Source organism: Toxorhynchites rutilus, chromosome 1, assembly GCF_029784135.1.
Source record: "Toxorhynchites rutilus septentrionalis strain SRP chromosome 1, ASM2978413v1, whole genome shotgun sequence".
In the NCBI taxonomy this organism is placed as follows: domain Eukaryota; kingdom Metazoa; phylum Arthropoda; class Insecta; order Diptera; family Culicidae; genus Toxorhynchites; species Toxorhynchites rutilus.
The window spans coordinates 127,696,139-127,713,522 of record NC_073744.1 but is presented as its reverse complement, the minus strand read 5'-3'; the positions used below and the strand labels follow the sequence as shown (position 1 = coordinate 127,713,522).

At 39.8% G+C, this 17,384-nt stretch overlaps 1 protein-coding gene across 1 annotated transcript in view; it reads right to left on the bottom strand.

Moving 5' to 3' along the window:
• LOC129761744 (ribonuclease P protein subunit p40-like) overlaps window positions 1–17,384 on the bottom strand; it is a 29,099-nt gene that overhangs the window by 11,143 nt on the left and 572 nt on the right. The window lies entirely within an intron of this gene.

The window sequence follows — 17,384 nt, the reverse complement described above, 5'->3', positions numbered from 1 at the left end:
CCGATCTCATACACTCTTACTATGCAAAATATAACACATATACTTATACGCTGTACTAATAAGTATTAAAGGTGCGCAATTTGCTATACGCCAGATCAGAAGCCGCACGTTTTAAGTCGCGTATTTATCGTGTGCAGATCAAGCAACGTCTCAAAAGGAAGTTTGGAATAGCACATAATGATTTAACCCGAATCGTAATTGAATAACATAGATGCACCATCTCTGAGTTTCTTCAGCTTCTGGACATTATGAAAGAATAATGATTGGAAATGGATAGAATTGGAAGCACATGTGTCACAGCTGACAGGGGTAGAATTGCTAATATTACCCACTTACAGTTTTCCACGATTCGGATTAGAAAGGCCTAATCATTCAAGAACTTAGAAACGATCCTGAGTGGACTGAACCAGCGAAATTGCACAAAGAAAACAACAAATTATGCTTGGGAGTAGCAAATCATTCTCATTGTGCAAGTTTCGGTGTTTCGAGAAAAATAATACACTGCGTTTCACAACTATAGAACCACTCATTTTTTCTGAGTTTCCAGAGATAGGTAAGAAGTCGGTTGAATTGAAGTACAGGGTTTTCCATTTCGGGCTTCCGAAAGTATACAGCCCTGCGTTGACAACCGTTTGACATAGCTGTCAACCAAAGCGTCATATCGTTAGTTGAATGTCTGCCATTTTACAATATGGATCGTTTTAGCATCGCACAACGTGTTTATTTTGTTAAAATATACTATAAAAATGATGAAAAACCGGCAAATGTTTTTCGAGCATTACGGACAGATTTTGGTCATCATGGACGGCCTACAGAGCACACAATCGCTCATGTAGTGCGTAAATTCGAACAAACTGGATCCGTAGCGGATATTGTGAAACCTGTGCATCATCGTAATGTGCGTTCGGCCGAAAATATTGCTGCTGTTGCTGCCAGTGTGGAGGATGACCCGAATGTTTCGATTCCACGGCGTGCTCAGCAATTGAGCTTCCAACTGGTACAAAAATTAGAGCGTGGTGACCATGGAATGCGTCGGGCATTCGTCGATTGGGTGAACGAACAACAGCAGCAAAATGCTGAATTTTCGCATCAAATTTTCTTCAGCGATGAGGCACATTTCGAGCACGGTGGCTATGTGAACACCCAAAATTTCCGTATATGGGGCTCAGAAAATCCACACGTGATTGTTGAGAGTCCATTGCATCCGCCAAAAGTCACTGTTTGGTGCGCATTATGGTCTGGTGGAGTCATCGGGCCGTATTTCTTTGAAAATGAGGACGGCGAGACGGTAACTGTGAATGGTGAGCGCTATGGCCGCATGTTAACCGATTTTTTTTTGTCACAAATTGAAGATATAGATACGGATGACATGTGGTTTCAGCAGGACGGCGCCACCTGCCACACAACACGACCGAACATGGCCATATTGCGAACGAAATTTTAGGGACGCATAATTTCGCGTTTTAGTGATGCCAATTGGCCGTCCAGATCATGCGATTTGAAACCGCTAGACTTTTTTTTGTGGGGTTATGCGAAAGACCGTGTCTATGCCAACTCTCCGCAAACTCTTGAACATTTGAAAGACAACATTCGTGAAGTTATGACCGAGATACCGCCCCATATGTGCCGAAAAGTCATCGAAAATTACCTGTTCCGGGTCAAGGTGTGCGAGGAAGCCCTAGTTGGACATTTGAATGATGTTGTATTTCACACATAATGGCATAAACCAAACTTTAATTTGAAATAAAAGTTTCATCGAAATTCGAATTCTAAGTGTGTTTTATTTCAATATACTTTCGGAATTTAAAGTTGGAAAACCCTGTACATAGTGTAGGATATAATGACTATCTTCATTTAAAAGACTGGCCATTTGAACTTTATTGTTGTGTTTAGGCGCGAGACAATCAAAGAACTAGCGTTTTATAACTATAGAACAAGATGGGAAAACTCTCACTCCCTAAAAAAATAACGTCAATTTCACATGAATTACAATTAGTTTCTAATTCGTAGGTCATCTTTAGTTCTCAATCAGTTCAAATAATCCATTCGGGGTGGTATCGGTAAGGCTGCGTCATGTTGTAGTGTATCTCGTTCTACACAGAGGATACTGCTCGTTTAAAACATTGTGGACCACTCACGAGATTTTTCGTGTTTCGCGTTCCTTCTGTTACGGATGGATCACGAAATTACCCGTGTTTTCTACACTTGAAGGTTAAATCCTTGATTTGCCAAGAATCTGACAAGGTTTACCGATGGCTCGCCTTCGTCTCATTCACATCGAAGGAAACGATCTCATTCGTGGAATCCGAACAAATGAAGCGTTCAAATTTGCCCCGAAACGAGCGGTCCTTAATATGTTAAGCTCTTCAAATCACTCATACTGCTTGTAAGCTGCATCTACTATTCGTACGATCACTCCTCATAAGTTCTTGATAGGGTTTAAATGTGGTAAACAAGCTGACCAGTCCAGAATCTGAAGCCCATATTCAATAAACCATGCCTTGACTTTCCGGATGTTATGAATTGATACAAAATTACCCAACTCTCACGGTATTTTTTATGCAAAAACAGAAGTAAATGATTCTGAGGTACTTCGTTGCACTTCTGACTTCTGACTGACTGAACCAGGCCGTGTTGAAAATATTTTCCTCAAACCATCAAACTGCCGCCTGCAAAGTTACGAGTTGAAAAATTACATGACACGTTCCGTAAGTCCTTCCAATATGAAGAAATTCTATTCAAGTTGGATTTATTTTTATTAGAGAAGTTCTCTTGAAATAGTGAAACCCAAGGCATTAGCTTCTTCATTAGTTTTTGGACCTGCAGCTTTGGAGATGGAATTTTCTTGGTTTGGGGAGAATTTTCTCAAAAAGGCCTTGTTTAGGTAGCTTATCATAAACACGAATGAACAGTCAGAAGTGCAACGAAGTACTTCAGGACCATTTACTTCTGTTTTTACATCAAAACTAATGTGATAACTGGGTAATTTTGCTTCAATTCATAAAATCCGCAAAGTCATGGCATGGTTTGATAAATAAGGGCTTCAGATTCTGGACTGATCAGCTGGTTTAACAGATCAAAACGCTATCAAGAACTTATAAGGAGTGATCGTACGAATAGTAGAAACAGTTTACAAGCAGTATGAGTGATTTCAATAGCTTAAACGAACAGTATCCTCTGCGTAGAACGAGATACATACTACAACATGGCGCAGCTTGGTCAAAACCACCCCGAATGGATTATTTGAACTGATTGAGAACTAAATATAAGCTACGAATTAGAAAGTTATTGTAATTGACGTTAATTTTAAAAGGAGTGAGAGTTTTTTCCATCTGGTTCTATAGTTCTGAAACACTAGAATTTTAGTTTTTTTTTATTGTTTCGCGCCTAAACACAACAATCAAGTTCAAATGGCCAATGAAGATAGTTAGTATATCCTTCACTATATACTTCGATTCAACCGACTTCTCTGGACTTCTCTGGAAACTCCGAAAAAATAGTGGTTCTATAGACAAACATTTTATTACTGGATATAACTGCAACTTTTTGAAAATGCTTAGTACAGGGTCTGTCAGATTAAACACGCAAAAAATTAAATAGCTCCTTATAAAAAAATTTGTGCGCAGGGCATGTTACAAGAATGCCGGACAACTACCCTGCGAAGATGGTGTTTGCACAGCCAGCTGGATGGTTAGACCAGGTGGAGCGAGATCTGGCGGCGAGTATACGATGCCCAAGAAATTGGAGACCGACAGCCCACAACCGAGTGAATTGGAGGAATATTGTTCATCAGTCCTTGTCATAAGACGGAAAGCCAGTTAAATAAATAAGTAATAATTTGAGTCCCAATCTCATTAGTTTAATACCTAGCAGATTAGAAGACACGAAGCCAGGTTTCAAATGATAAAATTTGAATGAACATTTTTACATCATGTTAGGGGCTGTCCACATACCACGTGGACAAGGGGGGTGGGTTACGAAAATGTCCACGCTTGTCCACGGTAAGGGGGGAGGGGGTTTTGATAATGTCCACGTGGACACGTTAAGTATTTTCTAAAGTAAAACATTCAAGTTAACAATCAAAATTTAATGAGATCTGTTTTGAATTTACACGATTTTTTGACACCCAATAACACAAAGAATGTCGGATTTTTTGTAGTATTAAAAATCACGACTTAAGTGCGGGTTGAATACAGCTTTTGCTCTTGATGACAAAACTGTTTGGTTTTTTTTCGAGAACTCTCAAGGATTTCTGAACATTTCTGAACGAACAACAAACTTTTCCATGAGCGTACGGGCCGTATCTCTGGAGTTCTATTTCTTGCAATGATGTTGTTCTTCATTGATGTCTGCTAATTTTTGTAATACGCTTCTTTTAAGTTGTCTGGAAGGTTCATGCTGCTACCGCTGATTAATTAAAAGAAAAGATTAATCCTTGATGCACATGAATTAGTAGATTCGCTACAGATGTCGAAATTCACCGTTCATGAGAAACGAAGCATCACGAAAAACGCTACAATGCATGGACTACGTATTAACCCATATTGCAGAACCCGACCGAATTTGACATATCACAATCCGAACGAAATAAACTTTTGCATTCTTCATTTCAAGGTTGCAACATTTGCACAATCCGATAGGATTTGACTCGATCAGATTGAGGGGGAGATAGAGACACGAATTTCGGACGTTTCTTCGAGCTCCGAAAAAGTAAAACAAAGAATATTTTTCCCATCCATTATATCACTATTCGTTTATCTATCTTGCAACAATGAAACAACCGAGATTACACGGATGGGGCCAGACAAACTACGAGTTGTCGTCTCAAGCAGGACCCAAGCGAACGAAATCACGCGCTGCGACCTCTTTGCGATTGAGTATCGCGTATACGTGCCCTGTTGCAACGTCGAAATAGACGGCGTAATAACCGAAAAGGGTTTGACTCGAAAAGAGATTATCGATGGTGTCGGAACTCTTCACTAAAAACTGTGAAGATTCTTGCATGCGATCGACTGAAATCTGTGTCACAAAAAAATGACAAAAGGGTTCTCAATCGGACAAACTCTTTTCGTGTGACTTTTGAGGGTTCCGCCCTTCCAAACTACGTTGCAATAGGTGCACTTCGTTTACCTGTTCGGTTGTTTGTACCCCGGGTAATGAAATGCAACAAATGTATGCAACTCGGTCACACGGCCGCCTATTGTTGCAATAAAAAACGTTGCGCAGATTGTGGAGAGAGCCATGATGAGAATCCTTGCGCGAAAGAGCACAAGTGTCTTCATTGCGGCGGGACTCCTCATGATATTATTCAATGCCCGGTGTACAAACAACGAGGGGAAAAAATCAAGCGTTCCTTAAAGGAACGTTCCAAGCGGACTTATGCAGAAATGCTTAAGAGTTCCGTTCCAACGACTCAGGACAATCCCTACTCCATTCTGCAGAACGACGAGCCTGTTGCTGACGCTTCCAATGCAGGAAGTTCCGGTACATCGCAGGGTGCCGTCAGGAAAAGAAAAATTACTTCTTTTCCTTCACTCCCCAGAAAGACGACCGAATCTTCCCAAGTTGGAATGAAAACTCGAATTGAACGTGCTGAGAATAGACCGAAGCAAGTACCTCCTGGTTTAAGCTGTTCTTCCACGCACCAGGGGTCCTCAACACTTCCCGGAGCAGCACCCACCCGGTCTGTTCCATTTTCGCGGTCGAGGCAACAGCCACAATCTGGTTTGCTTGCGCTTTCTGACCTGGTGGACAACATTTTAAATGCTCTAAATATAAATGACCCTCTTAAAAGCATAGTATTATGTTTGCTTCCGATTGTGAGAACATTTTTGAAAGAAAAATGTGGTTTTTTAGCAGCGTTCATTTCCCTCGATGCCTGATTCAGTGCAAGAGGTCAAGGATTTGACCACTGTAATACAGTGGAATTGCAGAAGCATCATCCCTAAACTAGATCAATTTAAATTTTTAGTTCATAGTTCTAACTGTGATGTATTTTCCCTCTGTGAAACATGGCTTTCTTCAGCCGACGAACTGAATTTCCACGATTTCAACATTATTCGCCTCGATCGAAATGACTCGTTTGGTGGCGTACTATTGGGGATCAAAAAATGTCACTCCTTCTATAGAGTCACTCTCCCATCGATGATAGGCATTGAAGTTGTCGCTTGCCAGACACAAATCAATGGCAAAGACTTCTGCATTGCCTCGATATATATTCCTCCAAGAACCATGGTCGGCCGCCATCAGTTTTTTGATATCATCGCGGCATTGCCGGAGCCGCGGCTAATCTTAGGTGACCTCAACTCCCATGGAACAGCATGGGGGTCACACTATGATGACAGCCGTGCCACGTTGATTTATGATCTGTGCGACAACTTCAACATGACAGTTTTAAATACAGGGGAAGCAACTAGGATAGCCAACCCTCCTGCACGGGCAAGTATGCTAGACATATCACTTTGCTCTTCTTCATTATCCCTGGATTGCACGTGGAAGGTAATCCAAGATCCCCACGGTAGTGATCACCTGCCAATAATTTTATCGATCGCCAATGAATCAGGTTCTCGTGAGTCAGTCGATATTGCGTATGACCTCACGAAAAATATTGACTGGAGAAAATTTGCAGAAATAATATCTGAAGCACTTGTTTCAATGCATGAACTTCCTCCACTCGAAGAGTATAACTTTATATCGAGTTTGATTTACGAAAGCGCACTTGAAGCTCAAAAGAAACGTGTTCCTGCTACCACTTTCCGACGTCGTCCTCCATCACTTTGGTGGGTGCTCAAAGGTCTACCTTGAAAAATCATCCGCTTTCAAAAAATTCAGGAAAACTGGATTAGTGGAATGGTTTCGAAAGTACCAAGCTCTAGAAGCCAAACTAAAAGGTCTGATTAAAGCAAAAAAGCGTGGATATTGGCGGAAGTTCGTCAATGGTTTGTCAAGGGAGACAGCTATGAGCACTCTTTGGAATACGGCTAGGAGAATGCGTGGCCGGAACCATACAAATGAAAGTGAGGAATACTCTGACCGTTGGATTTTCAAATTTGCAAGAAAGGTTTGTCCCGATTCCGTTCCTGCACAAAACGTCGTACGCGACATTCCGCTCCAAGGCGATTATGAGAATTTTTCGATGGTAGAATTCTCAATTGCACTTCTCTCATGTAACAATTCAGCTCCGGGGTCGGACAAGATTAAATTCAACTTATTGAAGAATCTTCCCGACTTGGCAAAACATCGTTTGCTGAACTTGTTCAACAAGTTTCTGGAGCTGAATATAGTCCCGCATGACTGGAGACAAGTGAGAGTGATAGCCATACGGAAACCCAACAAGCCGGCTTGCGATCACAACTCGTATAGGCCGATTGCAATGTTATCCTGTATTCGTAAATTGTTAGAGAAAATGATTCTACTTCGTTTGGACAAGTGGGTCGAAACGAACAATTTGCTGTCAAATACGCAGTTTGGCTTCCGCCGAGGGAAAGGGACAAATGATTGTCTCGCGCTGCTATCTTCTGAAATCCAAATCGCATTTGCTCGCAAAGAACAAATGGCTTCCGTTTTTCTCGATATCAAAGGGGCATTTGATTCAGTTTCCGTGGAAATTCTCTCAGAGAAACTTCATAATCGTGGACTTTCACCAATTCTGAATAATTTCCTGTACAATTTACTCTCAGAAAAGCACATGTTTTTCAATCATGGCAGCTTGAAATCTTCTCGTTACAGTTTTATGGGCCTCCCACAAGGCTCCTGCCTAAGCCCCCTCTTGTACAGTTTTTACGTCAATGATATAGATGATTGTCTAACTAGAGATTGCACGTTGAGACAACTTGCAGACGATGGAGTTATTTCCATCACGGGTACTAATCCCGCCGTTCTGCAAAAATCCTTGCAAGATACCCTGAACAACCTGTTCACGTGGGCTCTCAAGCTGGGTATCGAATTCTCTACGGAAAAAACCGAAATGGTCGTTTTTTCTAGGAAGTACGAACCCGCCCAATTCCAGCTTCACCTATCCGGCAAAACGATCAAGCACTCGATGTTTTTCAAATACCTTGGAGTATATTTTGACTCTAAATGTACCTGGGGAATACACATTGCGTATTTGAAACAGAAATGCCAGCAAAGAATCAATTTTCTCCAAACAATAACCGGAACATGGTGGGGTGCCCATCCAGGAGACCTCATTCAGTTATACAAAACAACGATATTATCAGTGTTAGAATATGGCAGTTTTTGCTTCCGATCAGCTGCCAGGATTCATATTCTCAAGCTGGAGAGAATACAATATCGTTGCTTGCGTATAGCCATGGGGTGTTTGCATTCGACACATACGATGAGTCTCGAAGTTTTGGCAGGAGTACCCCCGCTTACTCTTCGGTTCACAGAATTATCCTACAGATTTCTCATCCGTTGCAAGATCATGAATCCATTGGTGATTGATAACTTCGAAAATCTACTCCAACTGACTCCTCAGTCAAGTTTTATGTCTCTATACCATGAGTACCTTACCCATGAAGTGCACCCTTCACCGGGCATCTCCAACCAAGTTTGCTTCCCATACTTTTGCAATTCTTCTGTCAATTTTGATCTGTCCATGCGACAAAAGATCCATGGAATCCCAGATCATCTACGCTCCGATTACATTCCGGAGATATTTTCGGCAGAATATGGGAAAGTTAGATCTGATAAAATGTTCTTTACTGACGGTTCATGCATAAACGGGTCCACTGGCTTCGGCATCTTCAATGAAAATTCCAGTGCGTCTTTCAAACTCAAAGATCCTTGTTCCGTGTATGTCGCTGAACTGGGTGCGATATATTACGCATTAGGGATCATTGAAACATTGCCCATCGACCACTATTTTATTTTTTCAGACAGTCTCAGCTCAATAGAGGCAATCCGCTCAATGAAAGTTGATAAACGCTCATCTTATTTCCTATCAAGAATAAGACAACTATTGAGTGTTTTGGTCGAAAAATTATTCAAGATTACCTTAGCATGGGTTCCCTCTCATTGCTCGATTCCGGGGAATGAGAAAGCGGACTCGCTAGCTAAGGTGGGAGCTTCAGAAGGCACACTTTTTGAAAGGCAAATTACTTATAACGAATTTTTTCACATTCCTCGTCAGGACACACTCGTTAGTTGGCAGCGCATGTGGATTGAAGATGAGTTCGGTCGTTGGTTACACACGATTATCCCTAAGGTTTCGACGAAAGCTTGGTTTAAGGGATTGAATGTCGGTCGTGATTTCATTCGCGTGATATCTCGGCTTATGTCCAATCACTACAACCTAAACGCGCATCTCTATCGAATTGGGCTCGCAGCAAACAATCTTTGTGATTGTGGCGATGGCTACCACGACATCGAGCATATTGTCTGGTCGTGTATCCGGTTCCATGCTGCTCGCTCTCAGCTCTCTAGATCACTGAGAGCAAAAGGCAGACAATCGGATATCCCCGTCCGGGATATCTTAGGTAGCCGTGATCCTGATCTTCTGCTTCATCTATACCTGTTCCTCAGGAACGCCGATGTCAACGTTTAATGATTTTTCCTTCGTTGTGTCCCTGTTTCGTATCCCTCCTATTCGATCTATAAACTTTTACTTAGTCGCGGCAATACATACACACACTCTTTACAGATACACGGGCCAAAGGTTGTGCAGTCCACTGATCATTCAACAAGAGCCAAAGGTTGTACCGCTCATGACAACTCAACACGAGCTGATGATTGCGCCGGCTAGTGACCATTCTATCCTGGATTCCTCGAGAAGACGCACCACGCTAGATATGGGGTACAGACTAGGGGGGCGTTGCTGATTAATGGTCAGCTGCATCCCAATAGGAAGTATCCCGTGTCGGGCACAGGTACAGATCATTGAAGACAGCAACATCACAATTACGAAAACACTTGTAATACTAACCTCGAGCCAACCGTGAGTAATCGGTTACATATTACTAACATAGTTATAAGGCAAACATTGTCGAAATATTGAACTCCCGGCCCCGTCAGGTTGACGCCATATGAGCCTTAATAAAAATATATATTTTGGATAAAAAAAAAAAAAACAATGAAACAAAAATTGAACGGAAAAAAATATATCCATAATTAGAAGCTGATCAAGTAAGGGGTATAAAAAAAAGTTGTGCAATTGCGTACACGATTCCAGCCCTTCTGGTTGTCTGAAACAGACAAATCGGACAGATACTGAATCAGTAAAGATGCCACAATCACATGAACCTCGGAAAAGTCAAAAACGTGTTTTTTGACAAAATGGCGGAAATTTTAAGAAAAAAAAGCTGTTTAAAACATTTTTTTCAAGTTACTTGATTTTTTAAAATAGTAAAGTTACGAAATTATGATTTTTTATAGGTTCATGCGATAGAGAGATGCAATACAGATTGTATTTATATAAACATAGGTCGGATAAGTAGAACTCGAGATATCGTGTAAGCCAGTTTGAAAGAAACATGTTTCGAGAAAAACTACCAAGCAACTAGTTTCGATGAATTACTGCTAGCAGCTGAACGTATTAGAATCAACGATCCAGAACGCTTCTAGGGCACTTCTAAAACTCCATCCGCCTTACTAACCAGATATTGCATCTTCAGATTATTAACTGTTAAGATTTTTCAGAACAATATTTAGCATGATTTAGCAATTAAGGGTCGTAGGTCAACGGAATCATCGATCACGATCAAGGATGGAAAACAAGGGAGCATGATGTGATTTACGATTAATCGCAAACTGCACAGATCGTAATCTGTGCAAACTGCGACTAACTATTAATCCTCACCCATCATAACCAAATGATTTTCTCTTGGTAACTCTGAGTTGACCAAAGCATTACTAGACTGAAACTAGTCTGAATAATTGAGTTACTCTCCTTCCTCGTTTTGCTTTCAACTCCTAACAAGAATTTGCTCCATGGGAATGAGTGTCTCTATGACGTACGATTCTCGCTCTCTCATCCGGGCGTTCAGTTTTCCTTTCCGAGCGCGTTTACTTCGATGAAACTGGGTAAAATAAAAAAAAATGCGCTACAGCAGATAGGACGACTTTAATGTTTCATGTTTCACGGAGGATTTCTCAGATGGTGTTTAAATTAATCAAGAGACTACAAACAATAATCCCTCTCAAATCACTAATTTTATGAGTTAATGTAAATGCGTTATTGGCCAAGGCTTTTACGACATCGAACACGTGGTCTTGCGAGATATATTTTTCCGCCTGCCCAAATACAGACCACTTTTTTCGGGGCCGAGTAAACTGGTGTCTAGAAAAGACCTTGATTACCTTGAATTAATAAAAAAACATAAATTAGCGCAAATATGTCAACATGTGTTTTTTTGTTTAAGCACGTAAATATTTGCTCATAATTTTTTTGGATTGTGGCACTCTACATAATTTGTATGCAGATAGACTATCCACAGTTTGTGGGGGAATGGAATACTCATACAACTCAAATGGATAATGATTATCTGCTATCACAAAGCTGAGAAATTTTTTGACGTTTTGTTTTACTATAGATTCATTCAAAAAAAAAAGCTTTATTTTTAAATGTTTTCTTATCCTGAGACTGGCTCACCATATTGCACTGCTACTAAAACCGTAGGCTAACTTCAAGGATATTTTTTATTCATTTTCGGCGAATAATCAATAGAGTGCCGTGTTATGAAACATCAGAATAATAGCAAAAACAATATAACGATCATAAGGTGTTGGACAGGTTATTCCAGACGACATTGGAATATATTCCATCTGATCATCTTTAGAAAGGTTAATGACCTTCAAAGGATAAATTTATCTTGGGCACATTGAATTGATGTTCATGACTTCCAGTCGGACGTTTATTCGCTCTGATAATAATTGTGTGGTCCTCACAAAGCATATATTCCAATGCCGTCAGTTCACTGAAATTATTCGCATACCGTTTGATGATAAGGTAGGATGTTGATAATCATTTGCTGCGATACCTATTGTTCCAACAGTATTCATTCGACAATATGAAGACTGAATACCTGAAATTAACCAGATTCTACCATGCAAATCTGCGGTCAAAGCAGTATGTGCACTTGAGAGATGCAACAAGTTTGAAGGGATATAAAAAAACATTAGTCGTTCGACAAATCTACTGCCACATATGTCGGAAGTCCACGATACATGAATGTCATACGTCCATACTATTTCATTACATTTATTCGCAACGAAGAACGTAACCACACAGAATTGAATTAATCAAATATGTGATCCGTTTTATCTACAAAATAAAAAAGGGTCTGAAATTCAATCGAATTCGAAAGGTGTTTCGTGAAGTCACTAATTGAATTACTGTTGGAAAAATTATTTGGAGAGAAATGTGAATGTTCAGAATTATTGGAATCTAAAAACGATTTTGGGCGGGATGAGATTCGCCACAAATCTGCTGGTAATAAAATTAATCAATTGCATCCATTACCCGTCTGCTGTTTATCGGGCGGGAGACGACAGCAAAATAAAATCGACACGAGACTGAGTCAGCCACTCACTGCGGACAGTGCAATAGAGAATTAAAAATCCCTCGATGAGTGTCGTAAGATTTCAGTTGATCGTCTCTTGTTACACTTTCCGATCAAGAACTCATCATCCGCTCTATGGAATGGGATTAATCGTTTGTGGCTTGCACTCACGATAAAACCTGAGTAGTAGAAGTAATGCTTCGAGAGTGCAAGCAGTTGGGATTCCGCTCTCATATTGCTTTTTTGAGATCTTGGTAGCTCACCGTTCCAAGTATTCTCTCTGTGTACATATGAAGAATAAAAGAGCCTCGCCTGCTGGGGGTGATTTAAAAACATCCGACTAGAGGGATATACTTATTCATTGATCGTTGAATGTGATTTTTTACCATCCCTGATCACGATGATGCTGCAGATGTTTAGTTTTTACTAGGTTCATTATGGCCATTGGGCACTACCGAACCTGTAAAAGCGAAAGTCATTGATGTTTAGACGAGAAAATTCTGTTTTCAAACAAAGTGCTTGATTTCATTGTTTGATTTTTTGAAAACTCAAACAGCCAGCCAGCTTTACTAAAAATACTCGAAAATAAGTTCACAATCGATATTTTAAAAAGGATATGGAGATAACGTAAATGGAATTCGGAAGAAAATGATGAGCTCCCGGACAATGTTGAAAAAAATCGAAGATTTCAAGACAAAGCGTTACCATTGGTAAGTCTATAATTTTTAACACGAAAGATAAGGAATAGAATATAGAAACAAACTTGAAATGAAATATAAGCGAAAAAATAGAATTTCTTGATTTTTTCCTCAAAACCGGAGGAATTTCCACGTGGACAACATAAGTAATATGCGTGTGCACGGCACGTACCATGGCACGACAAAATTCTGTACCATTTGGTACGGCACAGAGCTGTGCCATGGTACATTTGGCACAGTTGGCACAGATTGGCACAGCTGGCACAGGTGGCACAGTTGGCACACTTTGGCACAGTTGGCACAGATGGCACAAATGGTACAGCTGGCACAGATGGCACGGTTGGCACACTTTGGCACAGCTGGCAAATCCCTATTTCTACTAGGCGCTAGGCGACGAACTTAATAATAGAAATTTTACCCCCTTCTTGTCAACACAACTTTATCTCTGCTATCATTATAAAACGCCACCACAAAATGGCGCCATATATATTTTTTCGAAACTTCATCAATATGAGAATCAAATGAAAGGGCTTGACTAGCAGAACACAGTTATTTATGATAAATGCAAATTAAAAATGGCCGCCATCTCAATATGGCACCATAAATATATTTTTTAAATCCCATCAATATGGGTATCAAATGAAACAGCTGGAGTAATAGAATACAGTTATTTTTGAAAAATGCAAATCCAAAATGGCCGCCACCACAAAATGGCGCCATATATATTTTTTCGAAACTTCATCAATATGAGAATCAAATGAAAGGGCTTGACTAGCAGAACACAGTTATTTATGATAAATGCAAATTAAAAATGGCCGCCACCTCAATATAGCACCATACATATTTTTTTTTTTAAATCCCATCAATATGGGTATCATTTGAAACAGCTGGAGTAATAGAACAACACAGTTATTTTTGAAAAACGCAAATTCAAAATAGCCGCCACCACAAAATGGCGCCATATATATTTTTTTCGAAACCCCATCAATATGGCTATCAAATGAAAGGGCTTGATTAATAGAACACAGTTATTTATAGAAAATGCAAATCCAAAATGGCCGCCATCACAAAATAGCAAAATATATATTTTTTTCTAAAGCCCATCAATATGGGTATTAAATGAAAGTGCTTGACCAGCAGTTATTTATGATAAATGCAAATTCAAAATGACCGCCACCACAAAACGGCGCAATAAATATTTTTTTAAAACCCCATCAAAATGAGTATCAAGTAAAAGTCGTCGAATATACAGTATATACAGACACTGGAACACCTCGCGTGAGACTCTGATAAACCTGAAGTTTGAATTAATTCCACCAATTCCCCGTATTCTCCCGACCTTGTGTCTTGCGACCACACTCTCTCTACTAGAGAGAGAGACCTTAAGGATAATCATCACAGGCAGCTATCCCGTCCTGGATTCCAGAAAAGTCGGATGAATTTATCAGTTATGGTATGTACTTTATCACCAACACACGATACGAATAACGCCAAAAACGAACTGAAAAAACCACACGACGATATCCAAGTTGGATTACCACTGGTGGAGTCCAATCTTAGATCGAAGCGCAGCGAAAGCAAAGTGAGCTGGATTGCTCAACAGTCCGATGCCGAATGAAAGTTTGCCTCAGCGAGATCCACTGTTTATACTCTGAGCAAAAATTCCCCTTCATTCTTCTACTTTTCCTTTGTTCACGGAGACTTGAAATCCTACGACTTCCCCTCCGTTGGTCGTCGATAAGTTGCTCGTTACTGACTGCTCTGTTCTGGAAAGCACACAAATGTACAGAACAAATGTATGTGAAAATGAAAACGCTCAAAGTTTTCATGATTTTTAACCATTTATAAACCAGGGAATTCTAATGTATAGCAAATCTTACGGAATTTCCGATTCGTTTAGTATGCAAATCGCCAAAATCCTTTCGCGGCAAAAATAGTTATTAACGTTAACTTTATTTCATAAAAACGTGACCTGTTTTCTGATTTGTTACCCTTAATGAAAGACGTAGTTCTACGTCAAAAAATAACTTGGTCCACTCCGACTGAACGGGTCTGTGAAAAATGCTGGCCTTCAGTGTGAATGATCGCAAAATGTACTATTTCAGCTGTAGCGATGACAATGAATTCAAATTTGACGATTCTATTGACGAATGCTGTCTAAGATGATTGAAAATGGGAAGTTTATGCTCAACATGTTTGCTGTGCAATCACATTCATGCCAACAGTAGATGGCAGAGACTATTATGCTGAAAGCAAACAAATGTTTATGCAGTTCCAAACTCACAATCCTTCTCACTCTAATTTTCATAGCAGAATGGCACACTTTGACTCACAACTGTTAATTGATTGAGAAATATTTCGAAATTGTTCAGTCATAGTGAACCAACTCTTAATAAATGCTTCATTTGGTTCAGTCAGAATGGACCATGTACGTATAGGCAGCCAAATAACTGCATTTTTTGGCATACTTGATGTTTTTTACAACTATCATACGTCAAAGTATTGTCAGAGAGTAGCTAACATTTCTGAGAACAATATTGAACGAAAAAAGTAAATGCTTTGAAAATTGCAGAGCATTAAACTTTATGTTCGTTTTTTTCGAAATCATAAAAATGTCACATGGTCCGGTCTGACTTAACACCGACCATTTGTGCTAAAAATGAGTTATTTTTAATGATAAATCGCAGTTTATAAGCTCATAAAAAATCGAAAAAATTAGATATTAAAGCGGTTATGTAAGGATTTAAATAATTCATTTTCACATGCTGATAAAAAAAAAACTCAGCCAAATTGGTCGAGTAGATCCTGAGATATCGATACCACCAGCTGAAAAAACATGACCTCATACTTTCGGCTGTAACTTTTCAACGAAATCAAATATCGAACAATTCTTTCAGGACAACATTTCTGAGGACATAAGCTTCTCAAAAATGCAAGAAAAAATCGATTTTTTCGAGTGTGACCCTTAAAGTATGGATGTCCACTGTGCCATGGCACGCCATTTCTGTGCCATTTTTGTTTGGCAAGGCACTGCCCCTGTGCCAAATCGCACGCACTCTAGGTATAAGGAATGTCCACGCTTGTCCACGGAGGGGGAGGGGGGGGTGTCTAAAATCATGCTTTTTTGTTCACGTGCTATGTAGACAGCCCTTTATTTAATTACTTAAAACTTTCTGACTTTTATTTAACCCTTTATCTATACATTTCCAACATTGTTATTGAAACTATTCATTATAATATAAAGTTGTCTTCAAAACAATTTTCGTACAAGATTTATTCACCACCTGGAAAAAGTGTCTAATTTGGTACGGAAAGGTTAATTTTCATTCATAATTTTAACTTTAAAAACGTGTTCATTCCGCCTGAAAATCAATCAATTTTTTGACGCCCCCCTAAACTGGTAAACGAAGCTCAATGCCATCAACGCGGCTTGTTAACTTGTTTAATTTTAAGCGAAAGATCGCAATATTAAAAATAAATCGGATATGATATCGAAACGAATGAAAGTGTTTTCAGATCCAAAGTGCGCTGACTTGATAATTACGACGTAAATATTTGATAAATGCTGTTTTATTGCAAATGGGTTTCCATTTGTCGGCTCGTGCCGGTTATGCTGCGTACCCGATGATATAAAACCGCCTTTAGAGGTGACTGTGACCTGTATTTGGTAATTGATAATTGATTGTAATTGGACATTCGCGATGACAGTGATACAGTGCCAACGCCTGATGGCGACTTTCAATCTGGGGCGATAACTACAGTCCCAAACTCGATGTTTACAAAAAAAAAGTTCAATTATGCGTGCCGCATTACAGGCCTGTCGAATTAGAGGTAACATACTGTAGTACCAAACAAGCCGGTGATCACTTTACCAAGACGGGTCTATGGTACTAGGTGAGGCCGTTTCGTCACTAAGTTGGTTAGGGGAGCGGTATATGAAAACAGTACCGAAGAAAGCAGAAGGGGAATTATTTCCTTGAAGCCTGAAAGAGACAGACTGATCACGAGCGAGCTCCGGCACAAGCGTATTGTGTTTTGTTTACAAACAAAACACAGTAGACTTCCAATATGGCTGAAGAGTGGTTTTCAGGGGTACGACTAAAACGTCAAATCCCTCATATTGCGAGTGTACCCAATATTGCTGCGGTTTACTGACATTTTGGTTCAATCAATTACTGTTGTTTAC